This window comes from Gracilinanus agilis, chromosome 3 (genome assembly GCF_016433145.1).
Source record: "Gracilinanus agilis isolate LMUSP501 chromosome 3, AgileGrace, whole genome shotgun sequence".
Lineage (NCBI taxonomy): Eukaryota > Metazoa > Chordata > Mammalia > Didelphimorphia > Didelphidae > Gracilinanus > Gracilinanus agilis.
The window spans coordinates 635,182,646-635,195,019 of record NC_058132.1 but is presented as its reverse complement, the minus strand read 5'-3'; positions in this window follow the sequence as shown (position 1 = coordinate 635,195,019).

Genomic DNA, 12,374 nt, shown 5'->3' with positions numbered 1-12,374 from the left:
CTAAAGGGGCTGAATTAAAAAAAACAAGGTAGTCAGAATCCAGAGATTCTCATGGTGGGCCATCCCACACTGGGGGAAGGGAGGTAGTGGGCATATTTCTAGATGAGTTCTTGTGAGAGAATCATTTGAGATACATAGGAAAGAGGGAAAGAAAAGAGACTCTCTGTGTCTACCCCCATCCCCACTATTGACCAGAAGACAACCTTGTGAGGTTCAAAAGGGTGGAGGATTTGTACTCCCAAACAGAGTTGATAATAGTTTCCCAGAAAGAACAGCAATGTCCAGTGTATGAACTTGATAAATGTAAAGAGGTGGCTTCAAGACTCTACAAGGAGTCCAGGAGAAAGCTATACCTAAGGGAAAGTCCATGAGGACCCAATTAAATTAGAAAAAAAACACAAAATAATTAGGAACAGTGAATTTATCTCTTTGCCTTCCAACTTAGTAAATACTCATAACTTAAACACTAATTAATTTGAACTTAGTCATTGAAAACAACTGAATAACCAATAGACATTCCACTGGCAAGTAAGAATTTCTTATCCTTTTAAGGTTAACCTTAAAACTCTAAAGAGTCACTCACAGAAGATCCAAACTATCACACTGCAAGTGAGAGTTGGGGTTGTCAACCCAGAACTTGCTGTATTTATTAAGTACCTATTTTGTGTCAGGAATTGGGCTAGCCAATGGGAATCTAAAACAAGAATGAGCCAATACCTATCCTAAAGAAATTTACAAACTAACAAAGAAACTCACACACATATGTACACACACACACACACACACACACACACACACACACACACACACAAAATGAATACAGGGATTTTTGGAACAAAGGATACTGGCAATTGGTAGATGTAGATAATATTCATATAACTGTTAACTGAGTTGAGTTTTTAATTCAATTCAATAAACGCTGATTCAGTCTCTAACTTGTGCCAAGCTAAGTACTAGAGACACAAACAAAAAGAAAAACAGCCCCTGACCTCCAAAAATTCAATCTCAGCCAAATAGGATAAGACAATGTACAAAAGGTAGCTGGAAAGAGGCTTAGGGAGGTGGAGAGACCAGGAGTTACCCTGCATAGAGGCATCTTGTTCTATGGAGGTCAGACAGAGCAGAAGAACCTAAAACTGTGATAAATAGCATGATCAGGAGATTTCAAATGGCCAGCATATCCTGGGAGGTGTACCTTATTTCACAGAGGTCAAACCAAGTAGATGTGTGGATGGAAAGAGGAGAATGAAGGAAATCACAGATTCTGAGAGATGGAGACCAGTTTGATTGGAATGTAGATTTCATGAGATAAGAAAGGAAAAGTATATTAGTCAGATGTCAAAGGCTTCCATTTCTAGGTTGAAAATGTTGGTCTTTATTCCCAAGGCAAGGAGAACCTTCTGAAGATGCTTGAACCATGAAAAAAAGATGCAGCAGGGTCTTGTTCACCAATAAGACAAGTAGGATGGAAGTGGGAAAACTGGAGTAAAAAAAGTCATTTAGAAAGTTATTCTGGGGCAGCTGGGTGGCTCAGTTGATTGAGAGTCAAACCTGTAGACAAGATCCTGGGTTCAAACATGGCCTCAGGCACTTCCTAGCTGTGTAAGCCTGGGCAAGTCACTTAACTCCCATTATCTAGCCCTCATCTCTTTCCTCCATTGGAACCAATACTTAGTATTGATTGGAAGACAGAAGGTAAAGGGTTTTTTTTTGTTTGTTTTTTTAAGAAACTTATTGCCTCAATTGACCCCAATATCCAGTAAAAGTAGTGGCTGCCAAACTACAAATTATGGCCTGCCACTTATTTTTGTAAGGCCTCTGATTTAAAAGTGGTTTTCATATTTTAAAATAATATTATATTGCATTTAAAAATATTAAAACTATTCATAATTCTAGGGCCATACAAAAACACAAATCCTTAGGCTACTGGTGAATTAGAGGAAGATATTAGAGGAAGTTACAAAAGGACTTCCATTTGAACTGATGCTATTTAATATTTTTAGGAATAAATGAAGGTAGCATGAATTTGCTTATCAAATCTTCAGATGACAATAAGCAGTGAGAGAGGGATGTGGGGGTGGAGAAAGAGAGAGAAGATGTCCTTTATGTAAGTATGCTGAGCAAAATCCATGGAGGTTTCTGTGACCCTCATATCACAGTTGATTTCTAGCCCTTTATTCCTCTACACATAGAGTTAATCTTGGTCCTATATCTGCTACTCCAGGTATCAAGGTGGGGATGGAACAAAGAGGATGTTAAAGCTTAGAGATCCTTGGAAGAAAATCTTTAGTGGTAATGTTTAACATTTGATTTTGATACAAAAGAATTCCTGAAATATTTTACTGGGCACCACATCTGAGATATCTCTAGTATTTGGTCACTTCATTATGTATCATCAGACTTACAGTTTGCCAAGAAATTCAACTCATTTTTATTATTAGACTTAATATTGGTCTAGAAAGGAGAAAATGCTACATACAAATCTCACAGTGGGGTGCAGAGTCTCAACATGGGTCACTCATTTTTAGTCATTTCTTGCTCAAAACAGATTTCTCCAATTCATTTGTAGTGGTATTACATCATTGAGCTCCCTTTTCAAATGGAGTCCTGGTCCTTTCATAGATGATACTTTCCACATTATATCAGTCTCAGGCAATGATGTTTTCCTTGCTCATCAGTCATTTGTTTCTCCTAGCCCTCATCATTCCTCAACACATTATTCACTATACTGAACATTTCTTTTTCAAATTTTCAGTTTCTAAAGATGCCATTTGGTTCACGAAAGAGGCACCCCCAGTTTCTTCTGCTGCCTATATCAGAAGGGTGAGGATAATGCACATTCATCAGTTTCAAGTGTATTTAGAATCCTGTTACACATACATTTTTCCTACATTGTGTCATCAGAAACAGAGGGTGTTGTACATCTGTGCAGCTGAAGCAGTTCAGTGATGAATCAGTCAATCACTAAACATGTATTAAGTTCCTACTATCTGCCAGGCACTGGGCTTAGTGGTAGGGATGCAAAAGGGCAAAGGTAGTCCCTTCCCTCAATGAGCTTACAGTCTAACAGGGGAGGACACTTAAACAAATCTATACAAGGCAAGCTATACATACAGTAAATAGGAAATAATTAACAAAGGGAAAGCATTAGAATTGAGCAGGATTAGGGAAGGCTTCTGGTAGAAGATGGGATTTTATACTCTAAAGCCTTTTTCTGTCCAGGGCACCACCACTGTTCCACTCCCTCAGCTTTGCCCCTCTGGAGCAATTCTTCACTCTTTGCCCTCCTTGACTCATATCAAAAGAGTATCCAAGTCTTGCTAATTCTCCCTCTACAACTTTGTTCTCTTCTCTCCACTGTAGGTTGACATGCCATCGCTTCTCTTCAAATTAATGCAATAACCTTCTAATTGGTCAACCTGCCACCAGTTTCTCCCTTTTCCATTACGTGCTCTAAAGAGTTTGTTAAACTTACAGAAACACAAGACTGACCATGTCATTCCCTTCCTTAAGAAATCTAGTTACTTATTGACTCAAGAATTGAACTGAGGGGGCAGCTGGGTAGCTCAGTGGATTGAGAGCCAGGCCTAGTGATGGGAGGTCCTAGGTTCAAATCTGGCCTCAGACACTTCCCAGCTGTGTGACCCTGGGCAAGTCACTTGACCCCCCATTGCCTACCCTTACACAGTATTGATTCCAAGATGGAAGGTAAGGGTTTTTAAAAAAGAACAAAAAAGAATTGAATTGAATTTCCTCTGATTGGCACTTAAATCCCTTTTACTGTGCTTGCCACCTTTCTTTCTAGTTGGTTTCAGATACCTTGACTGTTCTATGAGATTCAGCACAGTTCTGATTTTCCTAATTCTAACATCAAGATGACTTCTCAGGTCCCTTTCAGACCTAGATCTCTGATGCTAAGATCCTCTGTATAGTGTTCATTGTTTGATTATGCTCCAGTGATAATCAGCACATTTAAGTTATTCCTTTAGCAGGCTTCTGAATTTGCAGGGAATTGAAGGTTCTTTGCCCCAGTGGATCATCCTCATTAGAGGAACCTAGAATATCAAGACCTATAGGAAAAACACCTATTTATACCATGTGAGAGGCAGATAATATGGTAATGTCTCCAGCTAGACTTGGAATCTGGAAGAGCCGTGGTTGAAATCCCTATTCTCCCATTTATCTAGGCATGTAACCTGTAGCATCCATGATCCTGAGAGGGGTCAAAGCTGCCTCACAGAATTCCATAGTGCCTCACCTCTCCTGGAGTTCCGGGGGGCACTATGGAATTCTGGGGGGCAGCTTTGACCCCTCTCAGGATCATGGATGCTACAGACCTTAGACATTTAACCTTAATGGTCCTAGAAAAGCCTCCAGGAAATTATCTACTAAAACAGAGGTCCATAATTGTTTTTGGATGTTTACAGATCCTTTCAGCCAGCTAGTGAAGCCAAAGGACCCTTTCTGATGATGTTTTTAAGTAAATAAATAGATTTTTAAAATAAAATATATGGGATTACAAAAGAAATTGATAGCTTTTAGTTGCAATTACCAAAATATTTGCCTATCCAAATTAATGAGCCCCCAAAATCTACTTGAGGAAACCATGTTAATAACCCTTATACTTAGACATAGATGAGTTTCATCTGCTTTGCTGGAGAGAGTTCCCACATTGAGAGATCCTCAATCTGGTTTCTCATAGATTAGTTTGCTTGAATTAATCTTCAACTCAGTTATAGCACCCTGGGTAGGCAGTTAAGTGGAACTTAACTCCTCTGTGGAAGTTTATCTTAGTGAGCAAAAGAAGGATTTCACTTTCTAAGAAATAGGCTGAGAATATACATAGCTCTGTGATTGCAACTAGAGAGAGCATAGTTTACAGAAGTCATGGTTCCATTACATGGGCTAACTTTAAATCAATTTAATTATAATACTAATAGCTCTCATTTCTATAGTGCTTTAAGGTGTACAGAGTGCTTTACATGCATTATCTAATTAAAAACATGGCCCAATAGCACATTAAGCCTGCTATCAGATTAATCAGCTCCAAGAATGCTCTGAATGGATGAAAATTTGAATAGTCCTGACAGTAACATCTGAATGTTTTCTAGCTCTGGAAGAGAAACTAGAGAGGTCCTTGGAGAATGGAGACTCCATATTATAGAAACTGCTGCTGTTCCAAGCACGCAGACCATTCCTTCTCAGGTGACAAGTATTCTACTCTTATAGAAGGGTTAGATAATTGCTTTTGCAAGCCAGCTTGCAGAGCAAAATAATCAGGGTGAATCAGACACTAAAAAAAGAGCCAGAGAAAGGATTCTGTCCTGCATTGCAAAATGAAGGCACTGGACAGAAGATGCACAGATGAAAGATGCATTATGAATCTGAAGAAAGGGAGGAGATGAACTAGAAGACTTCAGGAACCTGGAGGCCTGCTGTAGTCATTTAATAAATAGTGCCCTGGTGGCCCAATAGACCTAATGCAAACTTTTCAAAGGTGCTAAATTTACTCCAAGAAAGTAGTTGTGAAGAATCCAACTTATTATGTGCCCCCACAACTATTAGTAAATGCATAATAATGAAAACAGTGATAGTATTGGAAAAGTCAAGATAAGGAAAAAAAAAAGACACTTGAATTGTAAAATACTCCAGGACTATGTCATTGTGTTTCAATCATTTTTCGGTCATGTCTGACTCTTTGCGACTCCATTTGGAGTTTTCTGGGTAAAGATATTAGAGTGGTTTGCCATATCTTTCCCCAGCTCACTTTACAAATAAGGAAACTGAGGCAAACAGGGGTAACTGACTTGCCCAGGGTCACATAGCTAAGATACTGGAATGGTTTGCCATGTTCTTCTCCAGATCGCTTTACAGCCACTCTGCAAAGCAATTTACAAATATAATCTCATTTGATCCTACCAACAACTATAGAAGGTAGGTGCTATTATTAGCTCCATTTTATAGTTGAGGATACTGAGGCAAATAGAAGTTAAGTGACTTGCTCAGGGTCACACAGTCTGAGGTCAGATTTGAATTCTAGTCTTCTTGTCTCCAAGTCCAACACTATCCATTATACTCTCTGGCTGCAAAGAATAGCACATTAGGTGCTACTATAAATAATTTTGTAGAGATAGTGTCTTTTCCCTCTTTCTTTGGTTTCTTTAGGGGTACAGGCCTCATAATTTTTATCACTAGAAACAAGGGCATGACCTATTTAGTCCCTTTGGGTATATAATTGTAAATAACTGATTGACTCATATATTGTGTATATGGCTGTTTTGCTACATCTTCTTTGCCACTCTCATGGACATGAAGTAGAACTTCAGTTCCTTTTCAATTTGCTACTGTCTCTGGATATTTTTTTTTAACATGGCTATAGATAGCTTGTATTTTTTACCTTCAGAACTATTCTTATCCTTTCACCACTTATAAATCACAGAATAATTCTTATTCTTACACATATGAATCAGCTCCTTATATATCCCAGAAGATAAAAAAAAGAGTTTTCTCCCCATCAACTGTCTCACGTCAGAGTTTCTATTTTTACTTTCTTTGATCCTTTCTATTTATTGTTTGGTCATGAACCAGGTAATGACTGAACAAATTATAGTATATGAATATATGATTGTGCTGTAAAAAATGATGAACAGAATGGTTTCAGAGAAACCTAAGAAGATTTGTGAAATGATGGGTAATCCATTTCCACAACCCTATTAAAATCCTGAAAACTATTGTTATAAACCTCCAGGCCATTCATCTTCCTTCTTCAATTAATTCAGTACTTAGCACACAATTTTTTCTATTCACCAATGCCTGCCCTCATACAAGAAGACTTGAATATATTGAATACATTGACTCTCCCCGAAGCATCCTAACCATTATGTTCCTCAGTCTCCCCACTTTTCATGATCTAACCCTCCACCCAGCCTCAGCCACACACAAAGATAATCATACTCATCAACCACCCACAAATACATCACCTCATGTTGGAGAGGATGTGGCAAAATTGGGACATTGATGCATTGCTGGAGGAGTTGTGAATTGATCCAACCATTCTGGATGGCAATTTGAAACTATGCCCAAAGGGCTTTAAAAGACTATTTGCCCTTTGATTCAGCCATACCACTGCTGCGTGTATACCCCAAAGAGATCATAAGGGGAAAGACTTGTACAAAAATATTTATAGCCCCTCCATCTCTTCTTAATCCCTTACAATCTGGCTTTTAAATTCAACATTCCACTAAAAGTGTTCTCTCCAGAGATATCAAGGCCAAATCCAATGGCCTTTTCTAAATCCTCACTCTTCTTGACGTCTCAGCTGTTTTTGACACTGTTGATAAACCTACTGTCCTGGACATTCTCTTCTATTCAAAAGACTGCACTTTCTGGGTTCTTCTCCTAGTCCATCTGATCAGTCCTTTTCAGTCTCCTTTGCTTGAATCCTCATCCAGGTTACTCCTTCTAACTGTAGGTATCCCCCCCAACATTTTATCCTGAGTCCTCTTCCTCCTCTATACTATTTCACTTGGTAATCTCATCAGCTTTCATTAATCTAATTACATCCTCCCAGTCCATCAGAGAATAGGGTGGGAAAGGGAAAGGAGTGAGAGAAGATAAATGCTTGGTAATTGAAAAAAAATTTTTAATTAAGTGAACAATACATAGCTACCACAAAAAAAAACTGAATTTACTGAGTACTATAATATTTGAAAAGTGCTTTACACACAAAATCTCACCACATAACAATCCTTTGAAGCAGATACTGTTATTGTTTATTGTTGCCTCATAGAGATGATGAAACTGAAGACTAGAGTTTTAGTGATTTGCCATTCTATCCATTCTGGGTGTTTTCTCCAAGGTTTAGCATAGTTCCTATCATTTTGAATACTTTTTTTTTCTGATTCCATCTAGCTAAATCTTACCATCTTTAAAAAGCCTACCTCAAGTTCGATCTACTCCATGGAGTTTCTGATGATTCTCAAGGAATCACTGTCCTTCTTCTGTCCTAAAATCCTTTTAATCTGTTCCATATAATTAATGTCTTGATGACATGCTCTCTTGTATTATGAAGGGTTGCTGCAAAAACATTTTGTATGATCATGGACAAGTCACTTGAGGAGTCCAAACCTTAATATCAGTTTGTAAAATGAGTATAACCTTCAGCAGAATCTTCAGCAGAGGACTGCTATGTGGCTCAAATAAGATAATGCCAAAAAAAAAAAAAAAGGGTTTTGGAAATTTAAAAATGTTATAAATGTCACCTATTGGTATCTGGAAACAAGGATGTGGGGAAAATATGGGGTGGGGGTAGGGTGCTAGATGTGGAGTAAGAAAGACCTGAAATCAAAACTGAGGCTCAGGTATCTATTAGCATTGTGACTCTGGGCTAGTCATGGGCCTCATTTTCCTCATTTGGGGATAATAAGAGCAGCTCAGAGGCTTGTCCTAAGGATCAAATGAGATAACATGTGTAATGAATTTTGCAAACCTTAAAGTTCTGTTGTATAAATGTTTTATTATTAACAAGATGTCAATATTTTTCTTATCTTCCATCTAGATTATAAACTAAAGGTAGTGACCTTGTCTTACACTTATTTTGCATCAGTTCCTAGTTTAGTATCAGCTTAAAGGAGAAATTCAGTTGAATTTTGATTTTACATTGTATACCAAGATAAAATCAAAATGAATAATTTAGACAAAAAGGGTGGAATCATTAATAAAGACGGATATGGAAAATGTACCTATTAGATCTATGGATTAGGGAAGATTTTATGACCAAATAAGAAACAGAGAGCATTATGGGAAGTAAAATAGATAACTTCAATTCTATAAAATTAAAAAGTTTTTGCACAAACAAAACCAATGTAGCCAAAATTAGAAAGAAAATAGAACAATGGAGAAATTTTACATCAAACTTCTCTAATGAAGGTCTTATTTATCAAATATATAAGGAAGAAAGCCAAGTTTGTGAAAAATAATAGCCATTGTCCAATTGATAAATATTCCAAGGGTATGGGCAGAAGAAATCAAAGTTAACAATAATCATCTGAAAAAAATGCCCTAAATCACTACTGTTTAGAGAAATATAAATTAAAACAACTCTGAATTATCACCTCATACCTATAATATTGGCTATTATGACCAGAAAAGGAAAATGACAAATGATAAAGAGGATATGGAAAAATTGAAACACTGATGCACTATTGGTGGGAGTTGTGAAATAGCCCAACTATTCTGGAGAACAATTTGGAACTATGTTCAATGATCTACCAACTTGTATACTCTTGGACCCAGAAATTCTACTATTAGGTCTATATTCCAAAGAAATAACAGAAAAGGGAAAAGGACTTTTTTGTACAAAAATATTTATATCAGCTCCTTTTCTACTGACAAAGAATTGGAAATCAAAATGATGCCCATCAAATGGGAAATGGCTAAACAAATTTTGGTATGTGATTTGGATGGTACACTCTTGTGCTATAAGAAAAGATAAGTAGGATGGTTTCAGAAAAACCTGGGAATATTTAGATGAACTGATACAAAGTGAAGTGAGCAGAACCAGGAGAACAACATGCACAATAACAGGAATATTGTACTATGATCTAATAGAAAAGATGTACCTCCTCTGATCAATGTAATCATCCAAGGCAATTCCAAAGGACAGACTTGTGAAAAAATGCTACCCACTTCCAGAGAGAAAACTGAAAAACTCTGAATGCAAATTGAATCTTTTAAAATTTTTCTTCATTTTAATTTTTTTGGTTCAATTGTGTTTTCTTTTGCAACATGATTCATATGAAAATATCCTTTGCTTGACTTCTTTTGTATAATAAATATTAAATTGCTTGCCTTCACAAGAAGAAGGGAGGGAAGGGAGAGAGAAATTTTGAAACTCAAATTTCTTTTAAAACAATGTTAAATTTTTTTAATGTACAACTGGGAAATATTTAATGGAATAAAAATATTTTTAGAAATCCAGTGTATATTGATTTATAATTTTAAAAAATTAGAGAGATAGTTTGAGTTCTCTTTCATATTCCAGCAGAAGTTCCATATTCCTGTGTCTACAAACAGAATAATGAATAACCTCACCCAGATTTATATGAAACACATGGTTATATCTTGCAAAATTTTGGATGTCTTGTTCACAACATGTTTAACCAAGTCTTACTTTGGCATAGAGAAAATGAAAAAAAAAAATGAGTAAACTTGCAGACAGGCTTCTTCAAAATCAAGCTGACAGTGTGCTCACCATGAATGGATGGTTTTAATTAAACATGCAATAAGGCTTTTCCATAAAATACAAAAAGGTTTATAAAAGAACTTTTGAATGTTTACATTGATTTTTCCCCCTTATTATGACAAGCCCTTTTAAAATCCCCATACATATACATTTTCAATGTTATTATGCAAATTTATAGATCATTTATTTATAGTAGATAAGGAAGATAGATAGATGACAGGGTTACATTTACTTGGGGAGGATGCTGCTACAGAATTGTCAGTCAGTTTATTTATCCAAACTCTCTCTTGAGACCCTCATCTCACTTCCAAAGAGATTCTGACAAGATGGCGGCTCATATAGAAAACGCAACATGAAAATCTATGAAGAGGAGGGGGAGAAAAGGCTGGAGATTTGCCATTATTCTGTCAGCTTTGAAGATAATAGAGATGATAAGTCTATCATTTAAAATCCTAAATTAATAGTTTTATGATAATGAAAATCTCTTTCTTGTCTGTAATGGAGTTCTTTTTTGTGTGTTTTCATCTGACACTTCCTAATTACCTCTTTGGGATGAGTGTTAATATATTTTCACAGTACTACCTGGCTGGATAGCATCCTTGACAGATAAGCCTGACTACATCCATACTGGTAGACTTATTTATGACTGAATTTGAAAATGAAGGTATATGTTCTTTGAGCCATCATTAAACAAATTCAAACTACATGAAAGTTCTCTCTCTTTCCTTTGTGAAAATTAATTAGCTTCTTGATATGGTCTTATTGTGCCTCTCTGAATGAGTTTACATTTAAATCATTGTTTTCATAACAGAGAATCTGTGATTAGCTGAATTTAAAAATCTGAACAAGAGTTCCTGATGCTCCAAATCATGTAAATTGTAACATTCATGGCAGCTTAGAACTCCTTCATTCCCCTAATGGGAATATCCTCTTTGTTTATGGCAAGTCGTCAAAAGCAAAGTTAACAGAAACCTCAATATGGTGTCACTGTGGCTTACATACAAACACATACACACATTTACAAATACACAATCTAACCCAAAAGATTATAGGCTGCTGAAGGACCAAAATCAAACAAAGGGAATAATACTTAGAAAACAAATTATTACAATATATTACTCAAATTCCTGACCTTGATGGCTTAAGAAATGTTTTAAGAGATTGCACACATTCTGTCTGCTTCACGTGACACTTACATCGGTACCCCAATCACATTCTCTTCTCTGCACAAAGGCAATCTTGTTTACATTTCTAATACATCTTTGGTTACATTCCAGCACGGAAGACACCGTTAGAGAAAGAGTAAAAAAAAAAAAAAAAGATGCCCTGTGTGTCTAAGAATTTCCTTGGAAGATATTAAATTACCAGTCCCAGCCCAGTTCATAAACAAACTTGGTGAACATCAAAGGCAACAGCGTTACAACATGCTGAGTCCAGATTACACACCTCAGAAGTAAATGTTACTTCCATGAAATAGCCTCTGAAATTTAAAATTAAATAGCAATGAGTGTCCAAATGTTTCCTTGAAAATGCAGGTTATGGGTTCCCCATTAAAACATTTAGCCCCTGAAGAAAGTCTGCCCTCACCCTAGAATAACATTGCAATAACAATTTACATAACATATTTGAAAAGACCTGTAGTCAATTTTAACAAAGGAAAACTTTAAAATGGCAATTGGTCATAAGGGAAGGCAGAAAAGAGTACCCAGGCCAAATATAAAAGGTGCCATTTTTTCAAGGAAGGCCTTCAACAAAAGATAGTTTTCAAGTAGAATTAAAAGTTTCAATTTCTCTAAACAGAACATGAAAAATTAGGAGGAATAACTTGGTGCCTCATAAAATACAGAAAAGATTCCTGGGTTTTCTTTTCCTTCCTTCCTTCCTCCCTCCCTCCATTCCTTCTTTCTCTCTTTCTCTCTTTCTCTCTCTCTTTCTTTCTTTCTTCCTTCCTTCCTTCCTTCCTTTCCTTCTTTCTTTTTTCCTTCCTTCATTCCTCCCCTCCTCCCTCCCTCCTTTCTTCCCTCCCTCTTTCTTTCTTCTTTCCTTCCTTCCTTCATTCATTCATTCCTCCCCTCCTCCCTCTCTCCCTTCTTCCCTCCCTCTTTCTTCCTTCCTTTCTTTCTTTCTTCCA